Raw genomic sequence first — 14,726 nt, 5'->3', positions numbered from 1 at the left:
ATATATAGTTTCATATCATTTCCTATAGTTTCATAGTTTCAATGAGTTTTAACTTACTTTAAATTATGTATAAATATCCTTGTTACCAAATATTTGCTTTTATAAAACTTTTTAAAGATAACATGAACTAGTCTAATTTTTTGCTGCTAATGACATTGATTGATTGACCTTTATTTTTATTTAATGTTTTATCTCTGTATATGGGTATTATGCATTTGCATATATAATTATGGGTACACATGAGTCACACCATACATGTGGAAGGTAAGACAGCAACCTTTACTGTCAGTCCTCACTGTCCATCCTGTTTGAGGCTGGATCTCTTGCTGTTTATTGCTGGGTAGACCAGGCTAGACAGTCTGCAAGCTTCTAGGGACTCTCCAGTCTCCCCCTCACATCTCACCAAGGAGCCAGAATTACAGACACATGCTGCAGTGTCCAGTCTTTGTGGGCTTCATAGATTCAGGTCTTCACATTTTCTTGGGAAGGGCTTGACTCAGCCCTCTCTCCAATCCACATTGGATAAATTTATTGAAAAGATGATTATTCTGGCTCATGCTTCCAGAAATAAATGGAAGGAACCTCATTAATTTTACAGTTAAATGGCTGGAACTAGAAAAAAATCATCCTGAGTGAGGTAACTCAAAAAGACCAATGCGATATATATGTATTCACTTATATGTGAATGTTAGCTGTTAAGTCATTGATAAGGAGGCTACAATCCATAGAACCATAGAGGGTAGGCAGTATAAGAGACTAGCAGGGAAGGATGGATCTCCCTAGGAAGGGAAAAATAGAATAGACAATTATGGGTGGATGGGGTGGGAAATGAGATGGAAGGATCAAACAGGGAGGGGGAGAAAATTGGTGGGGGGAGGGGAACAGCTGAAAGGGCCATTGGGGGTGTTGTTCAGAAACCAAATACAGTAGAAGCTTCCTATAATATGTAGATATGTGAGGGGGATATAAATGAAATCACTAACTAACAATGCAGGCAGAGACCCAACTGGATATCTGTCACCAAATGAAGCTTCTAGCACCAGGAATGAGTTACCTTTAATCTAGTTATTGTCCAAAGGGGTTCTATGGGTACCTCCAAATGTTACCCAGACTATTTCCAAGGCTATTGAAGGCTCACCACAAACTGACTGTCAGACCCTATTGCTGAAAACAACACCCACACAACACATTGAACATGGAGATGTTAGCTGGGGCCTACCTAACGCCTTAACCCCTAAGGACGAATATTCATCACCCTGGAAGATTCTTTTCATGCTACTAAAGAAAAAATGTAAACAACCCAGCTATAAACCTTCCCATCTGCAAGAGTGATCTACCTACAAGATACAAGATCTGCTGGTACAATAGTGACTTGAAGGAGTAACCAACCAAGATCTGATTTGATCTAAGGCTCACTTCATGAGGGCCCATACCTGACACTGTTCTGGTGGCCAAAAACCTGAGACTAGATAAGCCAGGTCCTAGGGTAAAACCAACTACTATGTGCTATGTTCTGCTAAAGGAATATATCATAAAATGATTCCTGATGACATTCTGCTATGCTCACAGATCAACACATTGCTAGCTGTCATCAGAGACACTTCCTCCTGCAGCAGATGGAGGCAAATACAAAGAACCACAGCCAGACAATATTAGAGTAAAAGAGCATGGGACACTCAACTTAAAGGGCTGTCTCCATTAAATCCCTCCCCCGGGGACCAGGAAAGTCTACAGAAGAGGAGGCAGGAAGGAATAGAGGACATCAAGGAATCAAGGCCTCCTAGACACTAGCAGGGCAGGCACTCGTCTGAACTCACAGCCTCGTACTGTGGCAGCATGCACGTGGCTTGCATAGGTATGCATCAGATGTGTCCTACATATGAAAGGAGAAGTGGACATATGCCCCTATCCGTAATCAGAACCTGTCTCCTATTGATAACCACTTGCATTATGGAAGGTTACTTTTCTCCAAGGGAGTCTCACTGGAAGAAGAAACCACTCTAAAGGGTAGGCCCCATGCCCAGTAGTAGATGTCCAACACAAAACGAACTCAGTGGCATCTTTGTAGGTTCTTTGTCTCATAATGTTAAATCAGGGCATTTTTTCCTATCTTACAGGTCCTTTGCATATATAACATGGCTTCCAGTTTGGGGGTTTTTATGAGATTCCTGTCTCTGTGTGTGAGAAGATATATTTCTCTATGTATGTGCTTTTCTTGTGTTTTTTCTTTGGCTCTTTTTCTTGTTTGGTTATTTTCTCATATTCTGGTTTGTATTACTACTATTACTATTATATTATTGTTATTATTATTATTATCCCTTAGATGCCTGCTTGTTTGTATATTTAGAGGAGAGGGGAATCAGAGAGGAAATGGGAGGAGTAGAGGGAGGGCAAACCATAATCAGAATATATTTATTAAAAAATCTATTTTCAATTAAAAAAATAGTGGAAGACGGGGATGGGTATGATGTCCTTTCTGCAGGCAGAGCAATGACTTGGCACAACATATCACAGGGCAGGGAACAGGAGGCACACATTTGTCTATGTCTATCTGGTCTATCTTTCTGTTTTAATAAAGCCACCAGACTTATTCTTTAGACTCTGCCCTAAGGACCTTAGCCAATCCTAATTAGCTCTTGGAGGCCCCATCTCTAAGCATATGGGTTAATTGACAACAACAAAATGCTTGGGTTGTTTTGTTGGATGGCTGGTTTTTCTTTTCATTTGGCTGATTTTTGTTGTTGTTGTTGTTGTTGTTGTTATTGTTGTTTGGGGGGATTGGGGGGCTGGTTTTTTGGTTTTTGTTTTGTTCTGGTTTTTTGATCAGCCTTCACAGGGGCACCCCAACTGTGAAATGTGAAATATCCATAGCTTTCTGACTACAAAGATAGTTTAAACAAGGAAGGGCAGAGGCAAGCTGGACATGATCAGAGCACAATAAACACATGCATGAAAATGTCAGAGCAGACCCACTTATTTGAACAATGAATGCACGTGAACATAATTAGCCATAAAAGCAGTATGGCCTCATGTGGTCTGAACCTAATGGTATCACCTCAAATGGCCATATCGCAACACCAAACAGTGCATTTGCTTTTGAATAACAGCTTCACATCAGACCAAGTCCTAACACTTCTACTGATGCCCATTGGCCTAAGCTCCAATTTTCCATCCACAGGCTGAATCAGGATTTTTCTCATGATACTTGAAGACCATTCAGGTTCTAGATTATAATTGTTGGCTAAGTCTCTACTAACATTACAAGAAAACAGAGAACAATTGAAAACCCCAGCCAAACAATCTTGGGGTTCCCCTAACAAAGACTGAGACCTCTGTCCCATGTCTTCCCTCCTTTGATGCCAGTGTCTCAGAACTAGCTGGCTCCCTTTCCTTGCACAGGAATGCCCTCTGGAACCTTTGCTTTCCTAGGAGTCCATCCAGAGGCCACCATTAAAATGCAATAAAAGGTGGCTCTCCTACATTTCAGTTCTTCTTGTCTTATATCTGTCTCCATCCAAGATGACAGAGCCTACTATCCTTATAGGGCAAAACCCATCCTATATGCCTGCAGTTACTCATGATGGCCTTGTCTTGAGTCAGAGTTCACAGCTACACCATCACTTTATGATTCAACAAAGCAGCTTTAGCATCTTTTCACACCTGTGATATTTTGTTACAAGCATCAAGTGTACAAAATATGAGTACTGCATCCTTGACAGTTGGCCATTGAGACTAATACCTGTGGTCCCAGCTACTTTTAAGGCTGAGATGTGATATGACTTGAGCCCTCTCCTGTCTCAGATGGCATGGCATGCACAGGTGCACAGGCAAGCTGACATGCTGGCAAAACATTCTACACACAAAAAATTTCTTAAAAATAAATCAGATTACTATACCTTTCCAGATCCTAGAGGTCCATGCTCCACACCCACACTGCCCCTGTCTCGGGCAAGAAGTCTGAGTCTAAGCAGAAAAAGGAGAGGTGCCTATTCACAGAGCTTCATACCATCACAACAAAAATAGATTCCGTATCAACATGACCAAATAGAAACTTCATGCCTACCTCCTGGGTCATACAGAAAGAGAGGCACACCTGTGGTGTAACTGAAGCCTACACTCAAGACAGAACCCTGCATTAATTTTTATACGAAAGCTCTCCTCTCTCACCAGGCTTCTAAAGAGACACCCTGTAGAGGAGAGGAGTTGACGAGGCAAATTTTACATGTTAAACACTGAGCTCTGGTGGCCCATTAGCTCCTCTCTATTCTCATGGCACATGAGAATATTCCTTTCCTAAAAAGGTCGTCCCAGTGAGTCTCCCGTAAGAATAACGCTATCACTGCAGTTGCGTGGGCCAAGAAGGAATGGCTGCCAAGTCGACATTCTCTTCTCACCCTATAGGGGATCCCTCAGCAAACCTCATAGCCTGCTTTCCTGCTTCACAGGCCGGGCCCCAACCTGTTCACCCAGGGCTTCCTTGGGATAGATGGCATAGGTCCCACTTCAGCCACTTGCCCAGCCATGCCCTTGCCATGGAAAGCAGCAAATCTTCTGCCTCGGCAGCTTCTCTCCATTCAAGCTGCCATTTACGATGAGCTAAAAGCTACTTCTGCCTTCCGGTCTGCACTCAGAACACAGCATTCAATTGGTTTCTCTAGAATTGCGTTCTTTCAATTCCTTTACCACTTTCTAGAATTGTACTGTCCTCAAGACTGCATAGTTCATTTGCTTGTCCCTTCCTAGTTTGTTCAGAAGGCACATTCTACCTGAATCCTCTTAGGCCTCCATATTCACAAAGCTTCCTACCCCTTTGCTTTTCTCTCCCCCACAGCGCTACATTTTACCATAATTTTATAAGAGGCACAAAAAAACATGAGGCATAGTCTTGTTGCTTCATAATTCTAAAGCATTGTCCTCTTTATTTAATTGGTCTAACCATCAGATAGCCTATCCCTCAGACATCCCACTCCCAAGACAGCCTCAACCCTAACCTATGATCATCATTACCTTTTGCCATGCTTTGTGCTGGACGTGGTTTCACTGTAATCACATACATTTCTTTCTATGGGCATACTGAAATTCACCTCTTCATCTGCAGTCTAAATGATGGGATGCTGTTGCTATTTTGGCATTACTGTCCATCATGAGCATCCTTGTATATGCCTGCTAAAACATACATGTAATCATTTATACAGACGTGTAAGTGGAATCCAAAAGTGGTTTTGTAAGAGAAGATGGACCAAATGAGCCTAGGCAAAGGCTAGATCCCAACCATGGTTCATTTTTGTACATTTCACTGTGCATACCCATATCTAGCATGAAATAGGTGATTGTCAACTTTACACTGAAGCAAATCCAGCTACTTCACATTGTTGCCTGGATCTTCAGATGCCTGTAGTGATGCCAAGGTTTCAGTGAATTACCAAGTATTTGCAGCTGCCTTTCTCAGAGCCAACATCATAGTCCTTCATCTTCTGGGTGTGTCTGAGAAGAGCTGGGATCGGGCAAAAGGTATTCATTTCTCCTTTGTTTGGAGCCTCTTGGCACTCATATTTGTTGTGTACTTCTAGCCTGGACACTCCTCTGGCCTCTTGTATAGTGCTCTTTAATGCAATTATTCTGAAGCATCGATTTCTGAGAGCACTTCTAGGAAGACAGGGATGGGAGTGGGAGGGGCATAATAGGACTTATGGTCCAGGAGCTGTGTCAGCGGCTCACTTCTGAAGCTGTTGACCTCTTGGATCGCTCATTTCCCATCCCACACTTCTTCCAGGGAACACTGAGGTACACAGAATTAGCAGTTTACAAAAGGAAGAAACAGTGCATATAGAGCATGGATTGGTCAACACCTCACAATCCAGAGCACGGATTGGTCAGCATCTCACAATCCAGAGCACAGGTTGGTCAGCGTCTCACAATGTATACATGCTTTCGCTTTCAGGGATCCAGCAATGCGGTACAAAAAGCTGCCTGTCATGATCTCTTCATGTTTATGATTTGTTTGTTTGGTTTTTCTTGTTGTTGTTGCTGCTGCTGCTGCTGCTTTTGATGGGGTTACTGTGGTGCCTGTGAACTCCTGGGCTCCTGTGATCTTCCCACACAGGGGCCACACTGAGCTTCTCAGGATGATTTCTACCTATCATGGGCTATAATCAAACCTGTTCTAGCAACTTCCACTTCTTACTAGCTGACTTATTTAACTATGGCTATGTTGTGATCATAATCTACCAGAGAGATAGTTAACAAGTTAAACTGGAGATGGAATAAAGATCTGCACTAACCTGCCATCGAGTGTTTGCGTGTCTACTTGTTCTTGTATACATGCATTTATGTGTGTAGATGTGTGTGTACATGTGTACATGTATACATGGGTATGTGAAGACCAGAGGTCAGCACCATGCCATAATCAACCACTCAGCACCTTATATATGCACTTATGTATATGAATATGTAGATATGTATATGGGTTCACATTTGTGTGTGTGTGTGTGTGTGTACACACGTGTGCATGTGCACACATCAGCCATAGGGCAGCATCATGGTCATTCTCAATCACTTTTTATCTTTTTTTTTAAAAGACAGTATTTCTAGATGAACTCAGAGCTCACTGATTTCGCAAGACGACCTAGCCGGCAGGACCCAGGGATCCCTTGTCTCTGCTGTGCAGATGCTGGAAATGATGTACACACATACATGCTTCGATTTTAAATGGATGCTCCGAACTGAAGCAAGCACTTTACCATCTCCCCAAACCCATGTGATCAAACATTAACCTGTTAATGGAACCAAGCGACAATAACGCAGACGGCAGTTTTGGCTGCATACGCTTCAGATTTGCCTTTCATCGGGTCTCGGACAGGTCAGTATCTCCTAGGAAAGGGCAATGCAAGATCTAAGAGACATTGATGAGATGTGACACCACACACAGTACCAGGGGCTCTTCTCTGACTTATGTAAGAGGGTAGGTTAGAGCACCAGACCCTTACAATCACGCGGAGACCTTTTAGTAGTGACTACACACTCAATATCTGACTTGAGCCAACAGCAGGAGTTTTTACTCTGCTGGGGTTAGTTGTATTTTCGATTAGATACACCAGAATAAGAAAAGAAACAGAGAGGTTGACAATTTGGGGTAGTTTATTGGGAGAAGACTATCTTGGTTTCACCGAGATGAAACCTTTAGCTAAGATTCAGTATGTGGGAGTTACAGGGAGAGAGAAAGGGGGGTAAAAGGAAACATTCACGGAAGCGGGAAATCTCCAAAGACAGAACTTTGAGAACCATTACGCTATTTTGTTACTTGTAGGCAAGATTCTTGTTGGTCTTTTTTTTTTTCTTGGAGACAAACTCTCAGAAACCAAGGGATCAGGATGGACTCTTGTGATTTGAATCACAGTGGGCAGGCAAGCAGAGAGTCTTACCAAGCAGACAGTTACCTGCAGCACCTTCCCAGCGACCAGGTCAGCACCTTCCCAGCGACCCCTCTCAGCAGCAGCATTGCTTCTGGCAGCAGCACTTCTGCTGGCAACAGCCCTTCCCACAGCCACAGCCGCAGCCACAGGAGCCACAGCCACAGGAGCGGCAGCAGGAGCGGCGGCAGCAGCAAACTAGCACAGGCCTGCAGCAGCCACAGCAGCCGCAGCAGCCACCACAGCAGCCGCAGCAGCCAACCCGGTAGCACCTGCAGGTGGTGCAGCTGTTGCAGCCTCCACAACCACCACAGCCTCCACAGCCGCCACAGCCGCCACAGCCACAGCCACCGCAGCCGCAGCCTCCACAGCCACCGCAGCCTCCACAGCTGCCACAGCCGCCACAGCCGCCACAGCCACAGCCACCACAGCCACAGCCCATGTTGTCAGTAGAGAGGATTCAGGTGCAGTGAGGAGACTCGGGAGAGGAGAGGGAGATGTGATGCTCCTCCTGCAGGGGGAGCCCCTTAAGTACCAATGCTGAGGAGTCCCACAGGAAACACATGACCACTTCCCTGTTCAGCCTGGTGTCACAAGAGTCTCCAGTGTGTTATTTACTTCCCTTTCGAATGCCAGCTAGATTTATTGCACAACTTCTTTTGTTTCTTTACCTAGGTCATGTGCCCAAAGGTACAGAAAACTGGCATCCATCAGCCCACTCAGAAGGCCCACTTAGTACCATGAGCAATGTTTCACATCAGAAAGACAAAGTCTTTGTGAAACCTCCCAAGTCTTCCTTTCCCATTTTCTTACCCAAAACTGGAAAACTGAAAAGTCTCAGGCACAAATGCCACTGTCAAACAATCCAAACAGCTCTGCCAGAGCTCACCCACTGAGCAATGGGAGATCTGCCTCCCTGCTCCTACCTGATGGTGGCCTGAGACTCTGTATTAATATTCAGTGTGCTTAACAAACACTGTATGATTGTCTAAAAGGCATGAAGAATCCACAACAACCTATGATATATTTTCTTTTTATAAATTCCTATTGAACTTTAAATAGGCACAGAGCTTATCTTAGAATGAAAACTTGGTTAGAGTGTTTTAAAGTTTTATCAATTGATATCCAAAAGGAAAATCTGCATGCCAAGCTATTGGTCTACAATGGTAAACACATCAAGAGAAATAAATTAGACAGACATGGGGGTGTGGTGATAAATTATCATATTTGAAGATGTTTCATCATAATAGGCTATTTAATTCTACTGTGAATAATATTTATGAAAATCAAATAATCATCAATTTCAGTTTTGACTAAAATTAGTGATACAGGTATGTCAAAAGTCACATCGGGAAGTTAAATTGACACTGATGTGAATATAAATTAACATTGCCCACCAAAAAGGAACCCTGTAGAGGAATTTAATAAGAAACATGGAGACAGCTAACAGCAGCAACATGATCCCACTTCTGTGAAGGGTGATGGGGTGGTAGATAGGAAGGAACATGGAAATAATGGCAACACATAAACTCATTTAGTTACTTAATGTTTCAGACATGTTCAAAATCACAAGTGTGGCTTCACTTGGTCTGATAGAGGCAGCCCCATTATCCAGCTTTAAAACAGAAGCCAGGCAAGGAGCATGGGGCTCAGCTTCAGGACCTCTCAGCGGAGCACGGTGAGGACTCCATGCATCTTGGATACATACTTGAGGAGCACTTCCCTTTCGGCTGAGTTTCCACCAACTATACTGCTTTGAGACAATAGACGGGGAAATGCTGTGAGGAGACATAACAGCAAGGTTTAGATTTTTGTTGTTGTGGACTTTTGTCGTTGTCTTCTTCTCCTTCTCCTTCTCCTTCTCCTTCTCCTTCTCCTTCTCCTTCTCCTTCTCCTTCTCCTTCTCCTTCTCCTTCTCCTTCTCCTTCTCCTTCTCCTTCTCCTTCTCCTTCTCCTTCTCCTTCTCCTTCTTCTTCTTCTTCTTCTTCTTCTTCTTCTTCTTGTCTTCTGTCTTCTTCTGTCTTCTGTCTTCTTCTTTTGTCTTCTCCTCCTCTTCCTCCTCCTTCTTCTTCCTTGGTAGTACTGACATTTTGAGCCAGAAAAATTCCTTTTTATGGAGGACTGTTCTATCTATTGCAAGATGCTGAGCAACATTGCTGACACAAGCCAGGCAGGAAAACAACCTCTCTCCTATGTAAAGCCCCTGACAATGTCTCTGCCGAGTGAATCCTGAAGGCAAAATAATCCCCTGTGATTGTAATCCACCATTCTGTCCATGTGTAAGGGGAATATCGAATATCATAGCAACCTAGGGGGAGGGGTTTGACATTTATATTTAGTCCTATGAAGTATGCATTTGAATTTCGTATTAAAAGTTTCTTATTTTTCTTAAATATTTGATGAGGCTTCCTGGGGTCCATGATTCGGAATGCTAAGACTCTTGGTGTCTGGAGGAAATTGGTGAGGGAACTGCTCCATCTCTTATGTGTACATGGCTCCATCATCCCTTCCTCACAGATAGACTGTGTCCTCTAGAAATTGATGTCTGCTGTCATCTGGGTCTTCTTCTTCTTTCTTCTTCTTTCTTCTTCTTCTTCTTCTTCTTCTTCTTCTTCTTCTTCTTCTTCTTCTTCTTCTTCTTCCTCTTCCTCTTCCTCTTCTTCCTCTTCTCCTCCTCTTCTTCCTCCTCCTCCTTCTTCTTCACATATTTCATGGGAATTCAAGTTGCAAGGAATTTTAGTTTACTTGGGGGCAGCATGAAGCCAGATAGCAATAGAGACTCTGGACTCTGTTGCCCACCCACCCTGGAAATCCATGAGAAGAAAGGGGGATATTTTTGAGCCAGTCTGGAAAGTTCACTTTGAAATACATCAAGACAAGTTCTCAAAACTGACAGCGGCCTTGCCATATGGTTTTCCTGTGAATCAAGGGGAAAGGGAGATGTTCTGATACCCTAACGTAGAAGCTGGAGTGTGGGAGGGTTAAGGGGCTTTGCCTCTTGATAAGGGGATGGAAGTGACTCTCCATTGATCAGAGAGGAGGACAGACCCCTCTGAATCCCAGGGACAGGAAAAAGGAGTCAAGGAATCCTGACATGTGACCAGGAAGTGTATTTTACCCAAACAAGACCAGAGGAAGGGCACATGTGAGCTTGGAAACTGATGTCAACACAAGACTAAATATTTCAGAAATGTGTTTTTACTGGAAGCATCACGGGAGGAAGTAAACACTAAAGTAACAAGTCTGGAGTGAGGCACATTCCATGAGGAAATGCACTCAGGGTCTTGTGAATCCTCCCAGGGAAGTTGATAGAAACAAGGAAGTAGCTACCTGCTGATGTAAGGACACAGGTGTATTTAAGGGCCCCTTGAAGCAAAGGCCATCACATCTCTCTCTCCTCTCCTGAGTCTCTCTCCTCACTGCACCTGAGTCCTCTCTACTGACAACATGGGTTGCTGTGGCTGTGGTGGCTGTGGCTGTGGCGGCTGTGGCTGTGGTGGCTGTGGCTGTGGTGGCTGTGGCTGTGGTGGCTGTGGCTGTGGTGGCTGTGGCTGTGGTGGCTGTGGCTGTGGTGGCTGTGGCTGTGGTGGCTGTGGAGGCTGTGGTGGCTGTGGAGGCTGTGGCTGTGGCGGCTGTGGTGGCTGTGGCTGTGGCGGCTGTGGTGGTTGTGGCTGTGGCGGCTGTGGCGGCTGTGGCTGCTGTGGTGGCTGCTGCGGTTGTTGTGGCTGCTGCAGGCCTACAGTAGTCTGCTGTTGCCGTCGCACCTGCTGCCGCTCCTGTGGCTGTGGCTCCTGTGGCTGCGGCTGTGGCTGTGGGAAGGGCTGTTGCCAGCAGAAGTGCTGCTGCCAGCAGAAGTGTGGCTGCAAGAAGTGCTGCTGCTAGCATGGTTCTTGGCTCTGGTTCTAAGCTATGAAATGCTTGGGGCCTTTCTCATTGCATTTGGTAAGACTTTTTGGCCACTGTTGACTTTCCGTCCTTCTTACCTACCCATCCTGTTGGTTTCCCTCCTTCTCATCTACCCACTGGAAATGCTCTTTCTGATTTTTGTGTTCTGAATTTTCAGGCTTGTTTCTTCACTTTTTTTTTTTAAAAATCCATGCTCATAGGATTTCTTCTTCCTGTCTTCTGGAACTTATTACTCAATACGTATATATTTGCTGTGATCTTTCTAATCTTGACTAGCATATATTCTCAACATCATGGGTAAAGGCAAAGCTGCTTGTGTCAGAAAATATATTTATATTATGAGCTTAACCATGAAAATCCCTAATAGGTCACTTCGTTGAAAAAAATTAAGTTATGGCTAACTTTTTACTCTTTCATAATATGTATTCACTAACTTCTTTCCTACCTGTATAACTTTGTTTAAAAGTAAAGCAACTCATTGTCAACAAATAAATAATAATAATAAAAAACCTAACCTATTCTAATGTGTCTGTCTGATTTGTAAAATGTGCTCTTGCATGGGGGAGGCCAATGGAACAAAAGAAGGTGACATTGAGACTTGAGTGAGGCTTAGCTAGTGGCTGTCTAGTCCTTATCTTGTCTTGGAATACATGGGTACAACAGAGATGGAAACTAGGAGAGCATTTGCAGCCTTTGGCATCGGTGTCACCTCCTGCAGGGACTATCATGGCCTATCTGCAACTGACCAACAGTTTAAGTATCAAACAAGTCACAGCCTTACCCCCCAGCATCATCACCAACACCAGCAAACAGGTGGTGAGTGCTGTATTATTACTCCAGGTGTTCAACCAAGCACTAGATAGCCAAAGATAAACAAAGCCCGCTCCTCAGAAGAGTCAGCAGCAAAGACAGAGGAGTTCATTAGAATCAGTTCTCACAGCTCTCCAATTGCTGCTATTCTTCAACAGATCAAATTTTCTCCACTCCTATCCACACTATGTAAATAGGTTTTCTATGCCCTTTGTAGGGCCATATTATGGACTACTGACACTAAGAGATTCTCAATTCGCTTGCTAGATGAGCTGATCACACTTTCCACAATGCAAGACCAAGAGCACAACTCAGAAATGGCCCCATCCCATCCCCCTCTTCTGGGATCACACTCCAGCCTGAATAGTCCCCACTCAAGGCATCTAACAGATGCTGTTCTCAACATCCTAGTTTAACCGTGAACACTGGCCAGCCCTGGTAAAAAAAAACCCTAGCCTGGGAGAGAAGTTTACTCTCTAGGTTCCTCCAATGAGAGCTACCATCAGGTGTATTCTGAGATAAACTTTCTTTCCCCTCTGAACTGCATCCTGTCTTTCTCGTCTTAGATACAAAAATGTCATTTGGCCCCCCAGTAAGTTTTACCAAGCTGATCACTGGGCACAGTTGACCACTCCTTCCCCCAAACCTTCCTTCCCAGGCTTCCTGCATCCTTTCCAATAAGCTGTTGTACCCTTGTGCCTATCCTCATGCCCGTTGCTAACCTATCTGGCCTCTCCTTCCAACACTGGAACACCAAGTCTCAGACCCTACCTGCTTCTCCTCTCCTCCCTCCAACTCCTCAGACCTACATTCTCACATGATCTCCTCTTTCCGCTAACTGCACCCCCACTCAAGGAACTGAACACATTCTAACCGACTATAAACCTCACATAGTTACCATGCTTATGTTTGGTGATCCCTCACCAAACCCCATCTCCAACCACAATGTAAATTCCTGGGAGATCTTTTTTTTATTAGGTATTTTCTTCATTTACATTTCCAATGCTGTCCCAAAAGTCCTCTCCCCCCCACTCCCCTACCCACCCACCCCCCTACCCACCCACTCCCACTTCTTGGTCCTGGCGATCCCCTGTACTGAGGCATATAAAGTTTGCAAGACCAATGGGCCTCTCTTTCCACTGATGGCCAACTAGGCCATCTTCTGATACATATGCAGCTAGAGACACGAGCTCCCGGGAGTACTGGTTAGTTCATATTGTTGTTCCACCTATAGGGTTGCAGATCCCTTTAGCTCCTTGGGTACTTTCTCTAGCTCCTCTATTGGGGGCCCTGTGATCTATCCAATAGCTGACTGTGAGCATCCACTTCTGTGTTTGCTAGGCCCAAGAATAGCCTCACAAGAGACAGCTATATTAGGGTCCTTTCAGCAAAATCTTGCTAGTGTATGCAATGGTGTCAGCGTTTGGAGGCTGATTATGGGATGGATAGTCTCTAGATGGTCCATCCTTTCATCTCAGCTCCAAACTTTGTCTCTGTAACTCCTTCAATGGGTGTTTTGTTCCTGGGAGATCTTTTCCACAAAGAAAAGGTTAGCATCGATAGAGTTAAACCACCTAGAGGAGTAACTGACAGATACATAGTATATATAATTATACTTTTATATATTTTTAAAATATATAATTATATATAATTAATAACTTCTTAATAAGTGATTTTTAATGTGGTTTTCTTACATGCAAATGTAGAGAAGAGTGCAGAAATTTGCCAAGAGCCACATGCAAGTCAGTAACTATCTGAGCATGGCTAGCCCCTCCTGTGTGGCTACTCTCACCCTTCTCAACACAGGATTCAGATGAACTTCTCCCAATCTGTCTTTCACTGATGGGTACGGAGCAGACCAAGACTCTACCTTTCACCTTTCAAACTATGTCACACACTTTCTGGGAGAGCCAGTTTCGCTAAAACAGAGTTGCCCAACGCACAGAATTCTCCCACACCCAAGGCGTGGCTCCACACTCACAGGCAGCCTTTTCATAAACCATAGTGGGGAGGCAGGAGAAAAATCCAAAGTAGAGGTGAGGAGATTCAAGACTGTTAACCAAGGTCATTTCTGCTTGCCGGGGTTGCTGTAAAGTCAAGCAGTGTTTCTTTGGAGGACTATTGTTTACTTCCCTAAATTAATTTTTAAAAATTTAAGTATTTCCATTTTAACCAGTAGGAAATCTATGTTAAATAAGTAAAGTTAAATTTAAAAGACTTTGGGAGCTGGTATATATAGCTCAGTGGAACATACCTATGGCACAAGGACCTGGGAACCGTTTGTGCCAAATATGAACTATTTGTACCAAAACACTCTTAAAGCGCCAGGAAAACACCCGCCCATACCGTTGGGGTCTGGAGGGACAGTGCTTATAAATTTGGCTCTGAGGCCAGGATGTCCTAACTGAAAGCTATGCCTCTCTAAGCCTAACAGCTCTGCCTCTTTAGTAGTCCTTTTTTTTTTTTTTCGTTTGCAAACTGGAAATCACAGTCTACCTTTCTCCTGATTGTTAGTTGAAATAAACGAATTCATAGGAAGAGACAAACGGAGCAGAGGATCAGACCTGGTTTCCCTTCACCTTGCCCTACTACGTTGACATG

Source organism: Mus caroli, unplaced genomic scaffold (assembly GCF_978045245.1).
Source record: "Mus caroli unplaced genomic scaffold, Mus_caroli_1 scaffold_1, whole genome shotgun sequence".
In the NCBI taxonomy this organism is placed as follows: domain Eukaryota; kingdom Metazoa; phylum Chordata; class Mammalia; order Rodentia; family Muridae; genus Mus; species Mus caroli.
The sequence above is the reverse complement of the archived record's forward strand: the minus strand, read 5'-3'. Positions refer to the sequence as shown.